Below are 18,744 nucleotides of genomic sequence, written 5' to 3'. Positions count from 1 at the left end.
GATGTTTGTTTTACAAATCTGAACTTTATTGTGCCACACTCTCATCAATTTAAACACTTTCACCTTTTTACATTTGAACTTTGTTTATATACAATTGTAGGCCTACTTTTTGTGAATATTGCTTCTGATGGATTGTGATAATAACTAAATGAAACATGACCCTTAAACCTTAAAAATGAGGTTAAACTATGTTGATGAAAATGACCGGAACCAACTAATGACGGCATGACGGTCTGTCTCGTAGAAGTAGATGTATGGTATCTACTCAGCGATGATAAGTTATGTTTGTTTAGACATTGTGGTTGGCGAGTTTGCACATGGATGCAACAAACTCTTTCAATCATTTCAACTGTCATAAACAAAACCAAAATCTACCATGATTGGTACTTCTTTACGTTCTGAGAAAAATCCTCCCCCGCGCCGCGCTTGTCCAAAATTTGAGACTTGTTATCGATTCTTATATGATGGGCTCAGCTCAAAGCAAAATTAATAAATATATATTGCCAATAAATGATCACACAAAGTTTCCTATAGTCTAGAGTGTGAGACAGGTTTAATTGGGTTTGACCAGTGAGGGGCTTAGGCCATCCTTTGTAGTGTAGATGATCGGCTGATTTGACGAAGAGTAGACAGTTTTTATAATTTACTTCAACTCACAGAGGCAGATGGTCTGGGCTTGAGTGGTGCTCAGTCCATGAAGGTGTGTGGATATCATACACAATGTATATGTCTACACATATAATCCACAGATTTGCGAGTTCGTTATATACAGTATTAAGAAAACAAAACAAGTAAATTCCCACAGGTTTGTAATTCTCGTTAAATGGTTATTGGTGAAAGCTCACTGACCAAACCTTAGTGTGAAACTCGGGACACCAACATTTGATGATTTTGCAGTTTACCGTTGCTTTATCTGATTGAGCAATCAAGATAATTAATAAGCCCTACAGAAACGTGAAATTTTTTTTCATAGAAAACAAGAATCGCTTTTCATTGTTTTTTTTTCTAAAGCAATGTTCACCTTTTAAACAAACTGTTTTGATTATGTGTTTTTGTGAAAGAGGATGGATCCGAATCTATTTTTTAATAAACAGCGATTTTATACAAACAATTATATGGAGAGGTAGGCCTATCTGCAGAAAAAAATAATTAAAAAATGTAAAACAATTATTAACCCCCACCTTGAGCTCTAACCCTAACCTTAACGATGCACCAACGTCAACCATCCCTGACCAAAGCTCTAACCTTAAACCTTAAACCTGACCCTAGTTCTAACCCTAGCCTAAACCCTATAGCTCTAATCCCTCCCTTAACCATGACCTGCCTCTTACCCCAACCCCAACCTTAACCGTAACCCCTGACCCTAACTCGGTCAAGCTAGTATATCATTCCAATATTTGCGTTAACTACTGTCTTCTCATTGCTTTCCGTGTCCGATAAGAAAAACATCACCACTGAACTCAGTGGAATTCGAACCAATAACCACCGCATTGATAGAACACATGTCTAACTAATTAACCATTACTTCCTACCAACAGCACAATGGAAATTATGTATCACCAAAGTCCACCCACTTATACGTGGTCCTAATAAACTATTCATTGCACTTAAAATAAGACACAGCCCCAAGTACTCAAAAAGGTCTTCAATAATCAAATTACTTATTACTTATTTTTTTTTTACACACAGTCTTAAACCCCAGTCCATTATGATAATGTACCCAATAATAATACAGATGCTTTTGTACGTGGACTATATAGACCATCATGAAATATGAATGCAACTCACTTTGCGAGTGGCATTTAATTAGCAGCACGTTAATTACATTGATTTTAATTGCCCCGAACCCAACTATTGATTTGTGTATTTTTATTTTTGTTTTGATGTGGTTGCCGACAATTATTGTTTGAGCATTCACACAAGTTATGGTAAGTTCCGGCGAACCATTGGTCATGTGAGTATGGCCAGAACTGTCAGCCGCGGTTTATAAAATTCATACAAGTTGTCACCCAAGAGCAAACCGAAATGATAAAGATTCAATGAAGCATGGTTGCCATTTTGACGTCTTAAAGACAGTGTATACCTTGTTTTTCTTTTTAACCTTTCGGTTGTTTCAATCATATTTAAATGTAGTTGTACACAATAACCTGTGAGCATTTCATGTTTGAGATGTCGCCGAGACTCCGGAGCAAATAATGTCTACGCAGGAAGAATATTCCCTATTGGATTTCACAATCTGAAAAGCGTTACCGCGGTAACGCTTCTTATATTTAAATTAAGGGGAACAACAAGTGATATTTTTGTCCGTAACCGTATAGTAATTCGAAGTGAAATGTTTCTCAAATTGCATACGACTATCCAAAGCTGCTGACTTCTTACCATATAGAAAGGTTTGCGGTTACACCATGTAATGACTATCTCTAATGAGTTGGGGTGGTTCTGATCTGATCGTCTTCTTACCACGTAGTTTTTTTGCCAACAATTTTCAGAGTAATAACCAAACGTTATACAGAACCTTTAAAATCTATTAGCTAAAATTTTGCCAATGTATTCGATACACTGGCTTTACTTAACAATTTAACTTCATTGAATACTGGACAAATTCAAAATTACATTCTTACCGAAAACCTTAATGTAATAATTATTTTCTTGTTTTAATGGCCTGGAAATTGAATTTGGTATCTTTTTGACGAACTCGATTCTTAGAGCATACGGTAACAAAGTGGGCTTTAACTTGAAAAATGAAAATGTAAATAGTCAAAAATGTCAAAAATGAAATAGACCCTGTCCTAGTTTTAATAGCGGAATAGCTTCACCCTCTGGCTACGCAAGCCTTTTGAAATCGGTGGGTAGTATTACCTTTTACCTGGTGTCGCTCTAGCTATTAAGGCAAGTATAGACGTAATTCAAGCCTCTTGACCGCTCAGCCTGCGTACCCACCCGCCCAGTGGCGTTCTGCAGACGCTGCGTGTAATAGCACGATCCAGTCACTATCATCACCGGACTTCTTGTCAGCCTTCTTCGGCTATTACAACGAAAAGGTAGCTAATGACTATGTAACGAAGAAGGGTACGAGAGTTAAAGGCACTGGACACTATTGGTGATTACTCAAAAATAATTGTTAGCATAAAAACTTATTTGGTATAACGAGCAATGGAGAGCTGGTGATCGTATAAAACATTGTGAGAAACGGCTCCCTCTGAAGTAACGTAGTTTTTGAGAAAGAGGCAATTTCTCACTGATATATTAAAAGACTTTTCAGGCCTGAAGCCTTTTAAGCATCTGAAAGCACACAAATTTGTTCAATAAAAATGTATTTTCTTTCATTAGTCTCGCAACGTCGATGACCAATTGAGTAACATTTACACAGATTTGTTATTTAATGCATATGTTCGGATTCACAAAGCGAGAAAACTGGTCTTTGACAATTACCAAAAGTTGTCCAGCCGTCGATTTCACCAAACTCTTCCTAACTTAGGATTAATCTTACGACTTTATAGAGTTAAGTTCCATAACCACAGATATAGGGACGCATTGAACCCATCCTATTAAGTTAGGACGAGTTAGTACTCGTCCTAACTCGAGATAGGACTAATCCTAGCGTTTCGTGAAATCGACTGCAGTGCCTTTAAAACTTGCCAAGCAAGACGCGCTCGAACAAAAAAAAAAGTCACTAAGTATTGGCTTCTGTTGCTAGGGTCTAGCACGGCTCGTTGCAGACAGTGCCCGTATAGCGTGTCGCGTTGTTGGCTTGGTTTACTACTTCCGATCCAACCTTACCCACAGGCACGCACTTGATTGCCTGAGCGAACTACAGGCGTTTTCTTTTAACCACTACTGTATATAGAGCCACTCAAGTGTCTCGCTCTTATGGTTCGAAGATGACTTGAAGGGATGGAGACGGGGAGATGAAAAAAACTGTGTCAAGTTGTTCAGAAGCTCAAGGATAGCGAACGGTGGGTTTGGAACAAGGGGTTCACGCAAACAAGCATGGTGCCCGCCAGTAATCCTGTGGTAATTACAGGATGGGTACACAGTGCTTGTTTTACGCTGTGTTCATTTAAACTTTAAAGGAAGAGAGAGTGCTATGCAAAGATGTCAGGTTCGGATGAAGTGGATTGGCAATAAAGATACAGGAAAACAAAAAACACAGTCCATATTTAGTTTTTGTTCATCTCCATTAAGAAACAATCTGCCTTTAGACGACGTTGCAATAATGAAGTTGAATTACAGATAATTTACCAATTATAATAATAACAACAAATATCAACACAAAAATCACAGTCCGTCATTATTTGTACACATTTCTATCAAGAAACAATGAACAGGAAGGCACATCTTTAAATGACATTAAAAACAGTGAAAGTGAATTAAATTTACTCTCATTTTGCTGTTAGTTAGTTTATTGAATAATGGCGTGTTGAAAACCACGTTTTGTTTTTAGTTTTTAATGTAACGACCCCCGAATTAATTACGTCATCATACTCTCGTCATGAAATTTGCAGGTGTTTGGCTACCGGTCAAATTCATAAAACACATTGGACCATTCTGACTTAGTTCTTTACCAGAAACTTAAAGTGATGTAAATTCGAAAATCAAATGTGTTGTTCAACATACCTCCCAATTGTAGCCCGTGTGTTAATGTACCCGAACCGTAGCCCAAACCTAAATGTAGACCCAACCCTGTATGTAGGCCTTTAGAATGAGGTTTTTATTCACATTCATCCTAGATTTGTGGTTAATTTAAATGTGACCCAACCCTGTATGTAGGCCTTACTTTAGAATGAGTTTTTATTCACATTCATCCTAGATTTGTGGTTAATTTAAATGTGATTGGGGTTAGGATAAGAAACATTGTCGTTTAACATTAGTATGAAACCTTACTGGTTATGATATTCATACTTTCTATGAACCGATTTTTTTGTTGTAAAACATTTCCCTCTGAAAAAAAGTGACATTCGAAAAAAAAAAAAAAAAAAAAAAAACTTTGTCTGAAAGTCTTAAAATCACTAAGAACACTTTCTGCGACTATTTTGTCAGCTGTCAGTATCTTTCCTTTAAATGTCGAACAAAAGTTCATTAGGGGAAGGTTCCTCAGTGGCAAAAACAAAGGGGTGCGGAGGATTTGTTAGCCAAAGTGACATACATGTAGGGTGAACATACTAAAAGCCATGTAAGTTTAGCAAATAGAAAACAAGCTTGCACCTCCATGTTCGGCAACAATACTATCATCCGGGTCAAACAACCTTCTACATCCACTGAGGAATATCATTTTCGTAAGTCAAGTTAAACTCAGCACTGCAGCAACACCAGAGGGACAATGTCTTCATTATAACTGTCACTTGAACATGTTTTCGCACGAGTTAGATAAGTCCATGTTGTTTGGTTAGAAAAAGAGCGCGCAAAACGTTACTGTCGCGGTTTGGCAGAAAGTAATTAGCTGTGGTGGTAACATTTCTCATTAATTTAACAATGTTTGACTGTAATGATGCAACATTAAATAACAGGGGCCTATTTCACAAAGCAATAAAATTCATCGCAAGACAAATTGTCAATATCACCTTAGTGATTTGCATTGTGACATCACACTTTACTTGGCAACTACGATTGATTTGCAGTACAGGAGCACAGCTCTTTGTGAAATCCGCCCCTGACCACAGCTAGACCCAGGCTGTTTTCGCGGTTCAACTGGAGCATACAAATAAAACTTTTGTAATCAACAATCTCCTACCAGAGACATGTCACTCCGTTCAAGAAAACATCACGAGACCGAGCTTGTCAATTAAGGAATGTTTTCTAACGCCCGTCTCGTTGAGCCCAGTTTCCGGCAGCTCGTCGAAAGTGGTATTTAGACGAAGTCCCATTGCGTCGACCAAGCTAAGAGCCTGGTTTTTAGTCCCGTTAATAGCTTCACCAGTTTCCAGTAATAGAGCTTAACACCAACGCGGATAAATATTGTACATGCACAAGAGCAAGGGAGTTACTTATGCTTAAAGGCACCGCAGCCGAATTCACGAAACGCTAGGATTAAACCTATCTCGAGTTTAGGACGAGTAATTCGTCCTTTCTTAGGATGGGTTCAATGCGTCCCAACGTTTATGGATACATAACTTAACTCGTACCAAGTCCTAAGGTTAATCCTAAGTTAGGAAGAGTTTGGTGAAATCGCCGGCTGGACACCTTTGGTAATTGTCAAAGACCAGTATTCGCACTTGGCGTATCCCATTATTATGCATAAAATAACAAATCTGTGAAAATTTTGACTCGATTGGTAATCGAAGTTGCAAGAAAATCATGAAGGGAAAAAACACCATTGTGTTAATAATTTGAGTGAAAAATACCTCTTTCTTTAAGCTACGTTACTTTAGGGGGAGTCGTTTCTCACAATGTTTTATACTATCAACAGCTCTCCATTGCTCATTATTTAAGTAAGTTTCCATGGCATTTACTTTGAGTAACTACCTTTAATTGCCGAATATCCTTTAAAACAGTTAATGGAGATGATAAATAACACTAACATTCGAATGTTGGATCGTTTAAGTGTTCGGTTTTGTTTTCATTTCCGCATTAAAGGCACATGATACGTTTGGTAATTGTCAAAGACAAGTATTCTCACTTGGTCTTTCTCAACATATACATAAAATAAAAATCTGTGAACATTGGACTCAATTGGTCATCGAATTTCCAAGAGAAATATAAAGAAAATACCCTTGTTGCATTACTTTGTGTGTTTTACAGATGCATAATAAAAGGCTTCAGCTGAAGTCTTTAGGTATTTGAGTGAGCGCTATTTCAAAAACTACATAATAGCCGTTTCCCACAATGTTTTATAATATCATTGCTCGTTACCAAGAAAGTTGTTATGTTATATTTGAGTAATTTAAAGCAATGTGTACGTGATGGGGCTAGTCTTGTTGCAAGACGTTTCTCGTTTTCCTTTCACGCACAGCGCGGCCAACCCAAACTCACCAACAGCGCCCGTATCGCCTGTATATCACTCACCTGACTTGGCCCACTCACAGCCCCGCGAGAAAGGAAAAACGAGAAACGTCTTGCACCAAGACTAGATGGGGGCTTAAAGTGGTACCCGTGAATGTTCCAATTATACGCGCAAGACTCACATGTTCTAAAGCTGCTTTTGGTTACCAATCTTGATTTGAAAATCAACTGAACAAAGAAACTGACGAGGACTGGTTAAAAAAAAAAAACATGATAATTTGAAAAAGTATACATTCTGAGAAAAACACATGTTCTAAAACTTGTGCTTTTCCCCAGATGTATCTACGTTTGGAACAGTGTACTCAACTCGTCTCCACAGGTCGGAACAACTTTAAGTTGAAATGACAAACCCAACACCAGAGCAAGAGAGTCCCCCAACAATTTCGCTGCAAGTCAGAGAAACGGAAATTTGTTGTTGAATTGCTTAATTAAAAGAGTAGAGGCAGCAGACCTAGTGGCGGTCCAGCAGTGAATGAATCCATGCTTTGACTGCTAGGAGAGCGAAACTAAGTTACACCACGCTGGCACAGTTTCTTGTGAACGTAAACCTAGCACCAATTTCCGTAGGAAATTGAGTGAAGTTACTGTTATTGTTTTTCATATGGCGATAGGTAGGGTTAAACACGGTCAAGTCTCTTGCATTTGACGCAGTTCACTTAATAAGTTTTTTACTTTCTACATGAACAGTAATCTTATCCTTATATAAAATGCTGTATGAGTACACGAATGGTGTAGTAAAAGAAGGGGACAGTGTAACGCTACACTCAGCCATCCAACATAACCGTTATAACGTGATACCAATTTGCACTGTGGGCTCGCGTGATCCTTTTCATAGGGCAACCATAGTGAAAAAAAAAATGGCCGGGCTAAATCCCCCGTGAAGGCTTGGACTTAATCATGTTACTCTCTTAAAGGTTTTAAAACATTCAAATGGATGGGAGCAGTTTTAATTGGTAAGAAACACCGGTTGTGGGGCTTTTATTGCACTGCCGGGGTTTAGAGTCAACGTGTATTTTGGGAATGCTGTTAGGATAATCGTGAAGGGTCGGCACCCCATATAGTACAAGAGCTACAGTTACACGACGAGTCGTACGTCTCTCGTGGAAATTAGCCCATCAGATGACGCAGTTTCCTCTCTCGAATTTGGTGGGGAAGGATGGAACATGTTGACGTTCATTGACAGTAAATTGACGCTGATTTTTACGGTTGACTCCGTGATGACTGAATGCCTAAGCACCAGTGTAGTCTCGGTTACAAGCAATATTCATATAATCAACGGTTTACAGGCTAAAATTGTTCTCGTTTGAGTTGGCAAAAGACTTAGCACAGTGTTGATTTGATTCTCTGTTTAAATTGTAAGTGCATCCGCGCCTTTGTGTCAGCTGCGTGCAGTGATAATACCATGGGCTAGCTCCTAATACTTCGCCAAGGACAATTTGGATCCGGACTTTAAAGCCACAAAGTATTGTTTTTGGACCTTTTCGTTTTTTATTCTCAAAGTGTTACCAATTATACATTGTTTTACCAGTCAACAGTTATTAGCCCTTCCTATGAAATATGCTAATCATATTTACGTATGTGCACAAACACTTCTGGCCCAATTTCATAGCGCTGCTTAGCAGCCGATTTTGTGCTTACTGTGCAATTTCTATTTCATAGCGCTTCTAACCGTAGGCACACGAAAAGGCATGCTAACCTTCCGGTGCTTACTGCACGAAAATAAATGACGTCACAGTGCAAATCCATGGGAAATGCGCAATGTGGTCGCCCAATTTTTCTGCTAACCTGTGAAACACGCTTGCACCTTAGCAAATTTTTGCTGCTACAATTGGCAAAACGTCAAAGAGTTGTACGCTAGTCAGACACGCAACAAATGCGTACGCGTCATGCCACCATAGGCCCATTTTCATAGAGCTGCTTAATTTTAGCAGATAATATTGCTCAATATTTTTCTAATAATTAAGCATACTTCATGGTAAAAGGCTAGGCCCGGTCACACAGGCCCCGATAACGAGAACGAAAACGATAACGATAAAAATGCACGCCCTCGATTGGTTGAATGAGCGTGGGCGTATTCTGCATGGAGCAATTCAACCAATCGCGAGCGTGCATTGTTATCGTTCTCGTTTTCGTTCTCGTTATCGGGGCCTGTGTGACAGGGCCTTAAAGCCCGGTTCATAATTCCTTTAAAATGCGAAGCCACTAATCCGTAAGCGCTGTTTTTCCCCCAATTATGACGCAAGAAAATTCCCTTCGCCCGATGCATTTACAGGAAGTATGAACCGGGTTTAATTGAAGCAGAACGGAAGTGAAGCTTTTCGTGACTGCACTTTTAGTTTTCAGTAAGTTCGCAAAATTGATTGTTATTTCTGTTGTTACATAAATTGCAGTTAATTGCCGACAGTGTGTCAATGCTGCAGAATCCATTCATATTATACAACACACGTTGCACCAGAGTGTACTTTGCATGAGTTATGAATCCTTCATGAAGTGCTTGCTTTGTTAAACCGTGTTCGAGACACGGTGTGGCGTACAAAAAGGCCTTTGCCCATAAATATAAATGCTCGTGCACTAATTACAAAGAGCGCTGGTCAACATTAAAGGCGTAGATGTTCACTTTTGCAAAAGGGTCATCGATTTGTAATGTGGGCAACATTTGCGTGTCCTGACCCGAGCAGTTAAGAGCACCGGACTCAAACTCTAGAGTTTATGATTAGCAGAGTGTGGGTTCGAGTCCCGGTTGTGACACTCATGTCCTTAAGCAAGACACTTACCATAATGCTTCGTCCTTCGGATGGAACATAAGGCCATAGGTGCCGTGCTTTGTGTAATGCACGTACAAATTATCTTGAGTTACCATCGCTAAGAGAAGTGGGTTTGCCCTTTTTGTGTCTGGCAGCCGGGCTGTTGCATGCGCCGCAGCACCTCGAAAGGTGCTACATAATGGTTTTTTCTCTTATTAAAAAAATTCCACAACTTGTCTCAGAATGTTTCTGTCTGTTTAAGCGCCTTGAGTACCTTATTGGTAGATATACGTGGTGCGCTATATAAGACTATAATTCCTTTGATGGGTTTCTACTTTCCGATCCCAGGCCTGATTCGTAACTAAGGCAACGAAGGCGATTGCAATGAGTGCCCTTGAAATGCTGAGAGAAACTTTCAAATTCCTATAATAGGGCACCCCTAACAAAGGGGAAAATGCCTTGGTGCCCTTTCAAAAACTAAGCACACATGCCATATGAAACAGCGATGGTAATTACTTGTTCTTTATAAAGCCTCATGTTATGCGACTTGGCCAGCCTATTTTATCAACCGAACATAATTACTGTGTTCTAATTAGAAACAGTATCCCTCAGCCAAGGAAACTGTCGTCTGGTTCCGGTATCCTGGACGGGGAAACCGCCCTTTTTACCCCATATTGCTCACGTCGAATCTCATTAAGAATGCCTGTGTGATTTATTAGAAATTTTAGAAATTGGAAAAGTTTAGAGAAAAAGAACGGACAAAACATCACCTACACACAAGAGCCACTTAAAATCGCATAAAGTTAAAAATAAAGTAACTCAGTGTAGAATTGAGATTGACCGTTTGGTTCGAAATAGCATTGTGATAATATACCTTGGCTTTAAAGCCATTGGACACTTTCTGAACAGAAAAAAATTAAAAGTTCACAGATTTACAAATAACTTACAGGGTTTACAGAAGGTAATGGTGAAAGACTTCCCTTGAAATATTATGCCATAAAATGCTTTACTTTTTGAGAAAACATTAAAACAATGATCAATTCTCGATATCGAGAATAACGGATTTATTTTAAACACATGTCATGACGAAACGTGCGGAAACAAGGGTGGGTTTTCCCGTTATTTTGTTCCGACTCTGATGACCGATTGAGCCTAAATTTTCACTGGTTTGTTATTTTATATATAAGTTGTGATACACGATGTGTGGGCCTTTGGACAATACTATTTACCGATGTTGTGCGATTGCTTTAACAAAAACTAATATTCATTTATTTTTGAGTAAACACTTAGAACAAAAGGTGGTGGACACAACTCAGGAATGAAATACCTAAGCGCCTCCCTATAAAAAGGTTATTTGAATTACAGTAAAATTACAATGAATCTTGGTTATTATCTTTACAAAAAGGTGAGTTTTGATTAACTTACCTTATAGCTAGAAGCCAAGTTTTCATATTTTTGCACCTTACAATGTTAGAATGTTGATAACATTTCCTTTGTTGGGGTAAAACAAACAGTTTTACTATGTTCTTTGATTAGTTAGTTTCGATTTGATAAAAACAAGAATCCTTTGACCGGAGAAACCCCATTTTGTGAGAAAGGAAACATACATTATTAGGACCACTTTTTAAGTGAATTCTTGTTGTTTTTCTTCCACATAACTCGGAAAAGTAGTGCTTATCACACTTCGGTGTAGGTTAAAGATGCTATGTCAGATTTTTGGCCGATTTGACCCAAACATTTTGATTTAAATTCAATTTAAATCAAAAGGTATTTTGATGGGGGTCAAGGAAGTTACAACCTTTCATTTGAGCCATTGCTCGAAAAAGCCAATTTATTAGTTGTTTTTGTCGGGATCCCGACAATATATCACGTGACCAATTCTTAAGTGTTTTATAAGAAAGGTTTTTAAATTTTTGTCATGGTTCCTGACCATTAAAAGTAGAAGTTAAACTTGTTTTCGTTAGAGCGGGTGATACTCTTTGAAATACCATTCACTCAAAAAAAACTATTTTTTAATGTTTGGGGCAAAAAATCTGACATAGCATCTTAATAAAAAAAAAAAAAAAAAAAAAAGAAGACGAAGAAGAAGATGTAGAAACATTTGCTATTATAGTTCCGGTGTCCATTTGGTATCTTATGACTAGCAAAAGAAGTGCCGTTGTACCAGTGCGATTTGTATTCCCAGACATGCAATTGCACTTTGCGGCAATGTTGCTAAGTGGATTTGTAAAAGCTGTCTTCATTTTGTGTTTCTGTCTACGAATATACGGCTGAAAACAATATGAAACACATATTTGGATATCGCTGTGTGCATGTAGCCGACACCAGAGTGTCTACCCAAAGTTCCCATTTAATTTGAGGCTGTGCCGAGGCCAATAAATTATTCTCCACCATTGTTCCCTTTGGGGCACACTTTATTTTGCAACAATTCTTTAAGAAGTAGCAGACTTAACCCAGAAAATAAATAGTGGTTATGTTTTAGTAGGCCAAATGAATTCACGTGAAATTGAGCAGTAATTTTAAGTCTTTTGTTTTTAATCGCAGATGATTCAGGATTAATTGTTAACACTTTGATCCCATTTATTAACGTGTCATTTTCCCAAATCGCTAAACAAAAAGCACAAATATATTCTGAAATTTGTTTTTTGAATGGTAAAAAAAACCCCTAAAAACAAACAAAAATGTATCAAACTAGTACGGTAAAAATTAACTAAAACTAAGCGTGGCGTTCTGAGGATCAATCAAGCATTCATTAAGATTCGCTCTTAAAGTTTAAATTTTTGAAACTAATACTCGCTTTATCTGTAAACCTTAGCCAGGTCACTTTATTAATTAACGTTTTTCGGACATTGGTGTTCTTGGTGAGTAATGGCTTCGAACCGCACCATTGAACGTGACAGTAATCGTTTACAGTGGTTGTCGCTTTGTCTTAACATCACATTTAATGAGTCCCATGTTAGTTATCGATCATTCAATACAAATTGTAGAGTGAAAAGGAATACTCTAAATTCTATATATGCATTTGACGATCCTGTAATTACTCATACTCATGTCATCGCATTGCCGATATTTTTCACAAAATAGAAGAAAACAAAACTTGAAAATACAAAGAAAACAAAGGAAAAAATGGAAAAACAAAAACCAAACAAACAAACAATTAAACAAAACACATATATCCTCGTTGAATACAAGTAATATAAATAACCAACAACTTGGCATAAAGGCCTACGTAACGAAATCGATTCGTTAAAATGTCGAATGAAAAACACTCAGAAGCTATACTTAATACTCTCAACGATTACTAAAAAATGATTGTGGTTAATATTTTATTTTTTTGAAAGTCGGAAAAATATTATTAAGCTAATGCTTTTAGCGTTGTTTGAAGGGAAATGCCTAAATATTCATTCAGCAAAGGAATGCATCGCAAATATGATTTTGTTTTTTCACTTGGCCGCTACACGGAGACGGTTAAAAAGTACAGGTTTGAAGCATATCGAAGTAACAAGGACTCAACAGTTTTCCAACAACTTGTCATCCATCCCCGTTTAACGGGGACACTTCTCCACTGTACCACTTTTACAGAAGGCATACCTTACACAAGTATTGAAAATCAATCAAAACTAATAGACTGCAATTTTTTTGTGCTTGTAGATGACAAAACAAAATATATAATTTTCCGTGAAATGAAAATATGCGAAGCGATATCTTTCGATGTGAAAATTGTCTTACCTTTGTGGTTCCTATGCAGCGTTGCACACACAGACGGCTTCAACTGGTTCCAATCCAAATGGTAATAGTACACTGTTCAGTCGCAGTGGCTGCACCGGCTTTATAACCGTACGGTTTACACTCTCGTTCCCGCGTTTATGTCGTCATACAACTCAGTTCATTATGTCGCAATTCAAACTCGCTATAATGCATTCTTCGAAACTATTTTCTTTAAGGAGCTATAACTAGAGAGATTTTTATAGAGACAAAATTAATCTATTTGTTTAACTTTAATGCACAGCTTACCTGTATATAATTACCACCGGAAGAGGCGGCCTGTACTGATGAGAACAAAGCTACACTTTGCAGATGGTTCTTACGGTTGTGCGTTTATGTCGTCAAAATTCTGTCAGGTTGTACACACGTCATACAGGGTGCAAAACTGTGACACATTAGCAGTGGTCCTGCACTGAATACAGTACTCCTTTCCTGTCATAGATCCGAAAACCGCAATGCACCTCAATTAAAAAGACCAAGTAATCTGGCGTCCACATATAACTATTGTTTTGGTGGGCGCGATTATAGGCATTTCTTCACATACACGATGACGTAGGGGGCTCTTTAGCCAAAGAACGAGTCCCACGCTCAGGCAGGCCGTATGATGACGTAGTTTTTCCTTCTTCCGGTGATGACGCTACTACCCCCCCCCCCCTTATCTCCATCTTATTTGACGCCAAGAGCGAGTTTTTCCCTGCAGCAACCCCATCGATTGGTTATTGTCAATTCATTAGTAGCTAATATACTGGTCCTTTGGTCAATGATGAGGGAGGGAGCTTGGGTACGCAGGGATCGTGTTGGTAACACATTTTTAGATTGTTTAATTACGGAGCTATTTTTCGTGTGAAGGTTTAGATCCAACGGTAATGCGGTGACCAGTCAGTTTTCATCAACAGTTTAAATTGAATGGTCGACTTTACGCAACACTTTATTCATTTGGGATTTTATTGGTGCGATAATGATCTGTAGTTGTATTTCTCTTCTAGCGGTCTTGAAAATACACTGCAACATTTTCCCTCAAGTATAATTAAGTTATATTTCGTAAAAATGACACAAACATTTTTTAATTAATGCACGCTGTTGAAATCAAGTTACTTGTGTATTGAATGAATTATAGTAATACCCATTGTGGGATACGAACAAATTGTTAAACGGCACTCGCCGCGATGCAATATTTTAGGCCTGTGATTAAGTTGTGTATGTTGAAGACTACACAATCATTTCGGCAGTCTGCAGTAATTTTGACGGATTATAAGTTGATAAATTTGTTATAATCTCACAAATGCTAGCTTGCGTCCTTCGGGTGGGACGTAAAACTGTAGGTCCCGTGTGTTGTTACAAAAATGTACAAACAATCCCAGTTGGGGATGCACCTACACACTTGTCGCTAAGAGAAGGGGTTCACCCGGTGTGAGGAAGAAGAATGAAGAAGAAAAAGAATGTAATAGTGGCTTCAGCAGTGGCTACAACCGGAACACAAGTCCTATTCTTCAACGTTGTCGCTACCACCATTAGCCATAGCCGTGTTCTCCGCAGCCGCTTCTGGACACGGCTTCAACACTTCTCATAAACCCAACCACCTCTCGGTGACATGTAAGCTCAATTAGAGCCCAGAACTGAGAAAACAGAACCAAATATCATCCGGAAGTCCGGTTTAGCCAACTGCCCGCACCATGGAGGCCAAGCACCTCCCATTCCCCGTTCGATCGCCCCTTACTATGGTCCCCTCTTTAAATATTGAAACTACTATTCCGTATTCTTCAAGCCACTTCAAATCTAAACCCAAATCTAAATCTGTCTTTCTGAGATTGCCAACATCCCCACGACCGCATCGTAGGATATCCCTGATATTAAGGTATGAATTCATCCGGTAGTTTTATGTATATATTTATGTTATAGTTCATTCATAGTTTTTGTGAAATGGTCAATCAAAAACTACCGGATGAATTCATACCTTAAAAAAAATTGTAAACAAAAAAGAAGCAAAACAAGAAATTAATTGAAGGGAAATGAGTACCTATTTCATACTATTGCGAAATGGTCAATGGAAAATTACCGAATGAACTTATACTATAAAAATTATTTAAAAAGAAGAAGAAATGGTCAATCAAAAATTACCCGTTGAATTCATACAGATAAAAAAAAAGCGGTAAAAGAAAAGGCAAATTACATGAAATAAAAACGTGTTTTTAGTGCATATTATTGTTATTGTTTAATGGTCAATCAAAAATTACCGGATGAATTCCTACCTATACAAATATTGAAAACAAAAGGCAAATTACAAGACATTAAGAAGTGTTTGAAGGCAAACGAGTACCGGTTTTAAGTGGATTGCGAAATGGTCAATACAAAATTACCGGATGAATTCATACAGATAAAAATACTGTAAACAAATTAATGACCAAGTACATTAAATGAAGTGTTTGTAGGCAAATGAGTACCAGTTTTTAGTGCAGCTATTTTCATTGCGAAATGGTCAATAAAAAATTAACGGATGAACTCATACCTACACAAATATTGAAAACGAAAGGCAGATTACAATAAAAGATGACATTTTCAAGAACAATGAGTAGCAGCTTTTGGTGCATATAGTTATTACAAAATGGTCAAGGAAAAAATTCACGGATGAATTCATATCCACTTATACAAATATTGAAAACAAAAGGCAAACAAAAGTGTTTGAAGGCAAATGAGTACCGGTTTTAAGTTTATTAATAGTTGCGAAATGGTCAATGAAAAATTACCGAATGAACTCAAACAGTAAACAATATTCGAAAGGAAGGAGAAACAAATTACTAGAAATGAAAAGGTGTGTGAAGGCAAATGAGTCGGTGGAGTTTTAAATAATCAGGCTGAAATTCAAGGAAAGTGGATGTCGCTCTGGAGGATTTTGTGAAGGATAAGGATGACATTTTATTGATTTTAATTTCGGAGGTGGGAATTGGCTGTTGAAATGTCAATACTAGGGTTGGGTGTGGATGAAAGAAATGTACTAGGAAGTCTGACGATTGGCGAAATAAGTTATGGATGCATAGACATTATTAACGGTGTGCAATGAACTAGCGACGATCATAAAGAAAAGCTTGATCGAGCAGACCCGTGTTGAGAACATAATATTCTGATTATAAACAGATAGCTTGGAAGCAGGAGACAATGGAGGCCTTTTACTATGAAACACAGAACGGGTATTCTATAACCCTATCGGTTTACTACTTGAATTACGTAGCAAATTACCCACTAATTTAGACAATAATATAATATCTAAATCGACATTTCGGATGAACCCAAAAAGTCGAAAATTTTCCGTTTTGATTTCTTTGATTTATTCAGTATCGTTGTACCTCCCAACAACAGCAGCAGCGAAAGCGATACCTCCAAGCCCCCTTAAAACACACTTAATTTTGGTTAAAGACCCTGGACCCTATTGGTAATTGTCAAAGACCAGTCTTCTAACTTGGTGTATCTCAACATATGCATAAAAAAACTGTGAAAATTTGAGTTCAATCGGTCGTCGAAGTTGCGAGATAATAATGAAAGAAGTAACACCATTATCACACGAAGTTGTGCGCTTTCAGATGCTTGATGTCGAGACCTCAAATTTCTAAATCTGAGGTCTCGAAATATAACTCGTGGAAAATTACTTCTTTCTCGAAAACGTCACTTCAGAGGGAGCCGTTTCTCACAATGTTTCTATCCCCATTACTCGTGATCAAGTAAGGTTTTATGCTCATAATTATTTTGAGTAATTACCAACAGTACTGTCCACTGCCTTTAAAGAAATGCGTTTGCAATCAAGTGACCACATTTCTTTTATAACGATTATAGTAAATTCACATGAACCACGGCTAAATTTCATTGTAAAATTGACCACAAAATTCTTCCCTTGTCTTACTGGGACACGTAAAACCAAACTGAAGTGACTTTTAAACTGAGGTACTTTCGGACATCAGTTAGTCACGTTGCCCTATTTTATTGAGCCAAAATAATTTATAACAAATTGAATTGTATTGAATTGTATCGTTTCAGTGTTTCAATTCCTTTAGTCTACATCCTTAAAATGATTCACAAAATCACTTCTGTCCAATCTTTCTTTGGTTCCAGAAGCTTTCATCCCAGGCCAGTTTAAGGTACAGTTTAGTATTAGAAAAAAAAAAACCTTCTCTATTTAGTTATAATTAGTTTTGCATTTAAAGCCTTAATCTCTTCTTGTGGCTCGGGGACGCAACATCAACCGTCAAATTGGCGATGAAAGCCCCGGTCTGTTTCAGCGTAAAGAGCAAGACACCGAGAAAGACAGTCACTTCTTGTGCATCGGACGAAGAAAGAGGAAAGCATTTTACGTTCATCCCGAATTTATTTCAACTTGGACTTGCTCGAAGGCAAACCATAATTGAAGGGTTTTAAGGCTGTGTTTCGTAATATAGTGGTTTTCTAAATATACAAGACAATCAAAATGTTGCCTCCATACTGACGCCACACAGACGTTTAATTGAAACCCCCATCTAGTCCTGCTTGTATTTTGCTGTGTCCCCTTATTATTGTTTCTTTCGAGTCTATAGCACATGAGCTAAACTGACATACGAGATTCTCGTAGTCTTTGCCCCATGGCACAATTTCGCCTATGCTGCTTAATGGTAAATTTTGATGCTAATCTTCGTGCATTGCATGTGCGGTGTCTTTCTTATGTGAATGATTTTTTCTTTCTCCAAGATTAAACGAAAATGGGATTTGTTTATCATGGAGCACAGCGTCTCTGAATCCATGTTCATATTGCCAGTTTTTTTTATATGCAAAGGTCTCCCGACTATACTTTGCTGAGAATGGACTAATTTGTTTTCATAGTCCTCGGTAACAGCGGAAATCGGATTTCCCCTGAACCCTTCTGCCATTTCGCTCTTTTGAGCATTCGACATTGTGATGAAAGGACCCTTTTAGGGTCGTTGACTACTGTAAATACTCAGACAAAACGCATTCTTATTTCTTGTCAACATTTCGCAATTCATGGTTCATTTTGGTTGAGCCGGCTTAACATAAAATTAATGACAAATCGAAGGGCTATTTGCGGAAAATTAAAAGTGTATAGCTCACTATTAAATGTATCCCTTAACCTTTGTTATACAACTCTTTATTTTTTAAATAAAGAGTAGGTGTTAAAACTACACAAGGACCTTTAAAGGCAGTGGACACTTTTGGTAATTGTCAAAGACCAGTCTTCTCACTTGGTGTATCTCAACAT

At 37.9% G+C, this 18,744-nt stretch overlaps 1 protein-coding gene across 3 annotated transcripts in view; it reads right to left on the bottom strand.

The window, feature by feature from the left end:
* The window catches only part of LOC139937769 (uncharacterized), a 39,111-nt gene extending 25,158 nt beyond the window's left edge, over positions 1-13,953 (bottom strand). The window contains exon 1 of one of the 3 annotated variants that reach the window (XM_071933073.1): positions 13,758-13,953. The gene's annotated coding sequence lies outside the window, so the exon portion shown is untranslated. Of the gene's footprint in view, positions 1-13,472; positions 13,731-13,757 lie in introns of those variants that run through there. The other 2 variants (XM_071933074.1, XM_071933072.1) reach the window with 2 other exon arrangements.
* Between the last annotated feature and the right edge of the window lie 4,791 nt (positions 13,954-18,744).

Source organism: Asterias amurensis, chromosome 5 (genome assembly GCF_032118995.1).
Source record: "Asterias amurensis chromosome 5, ASM3211899v1".
Lineage (NCBI taxonomy): Eukaryota > Metazoa > Echinodermata > Asteroidea > Forcipulatida > Asteriidae > Asterias > Asterias amurensis.
The sequence above is the reverse complement of the archived record's forward strand: the minus strand, read 5'-3'. Positions and strand labels throughout refer to the sequence as shown.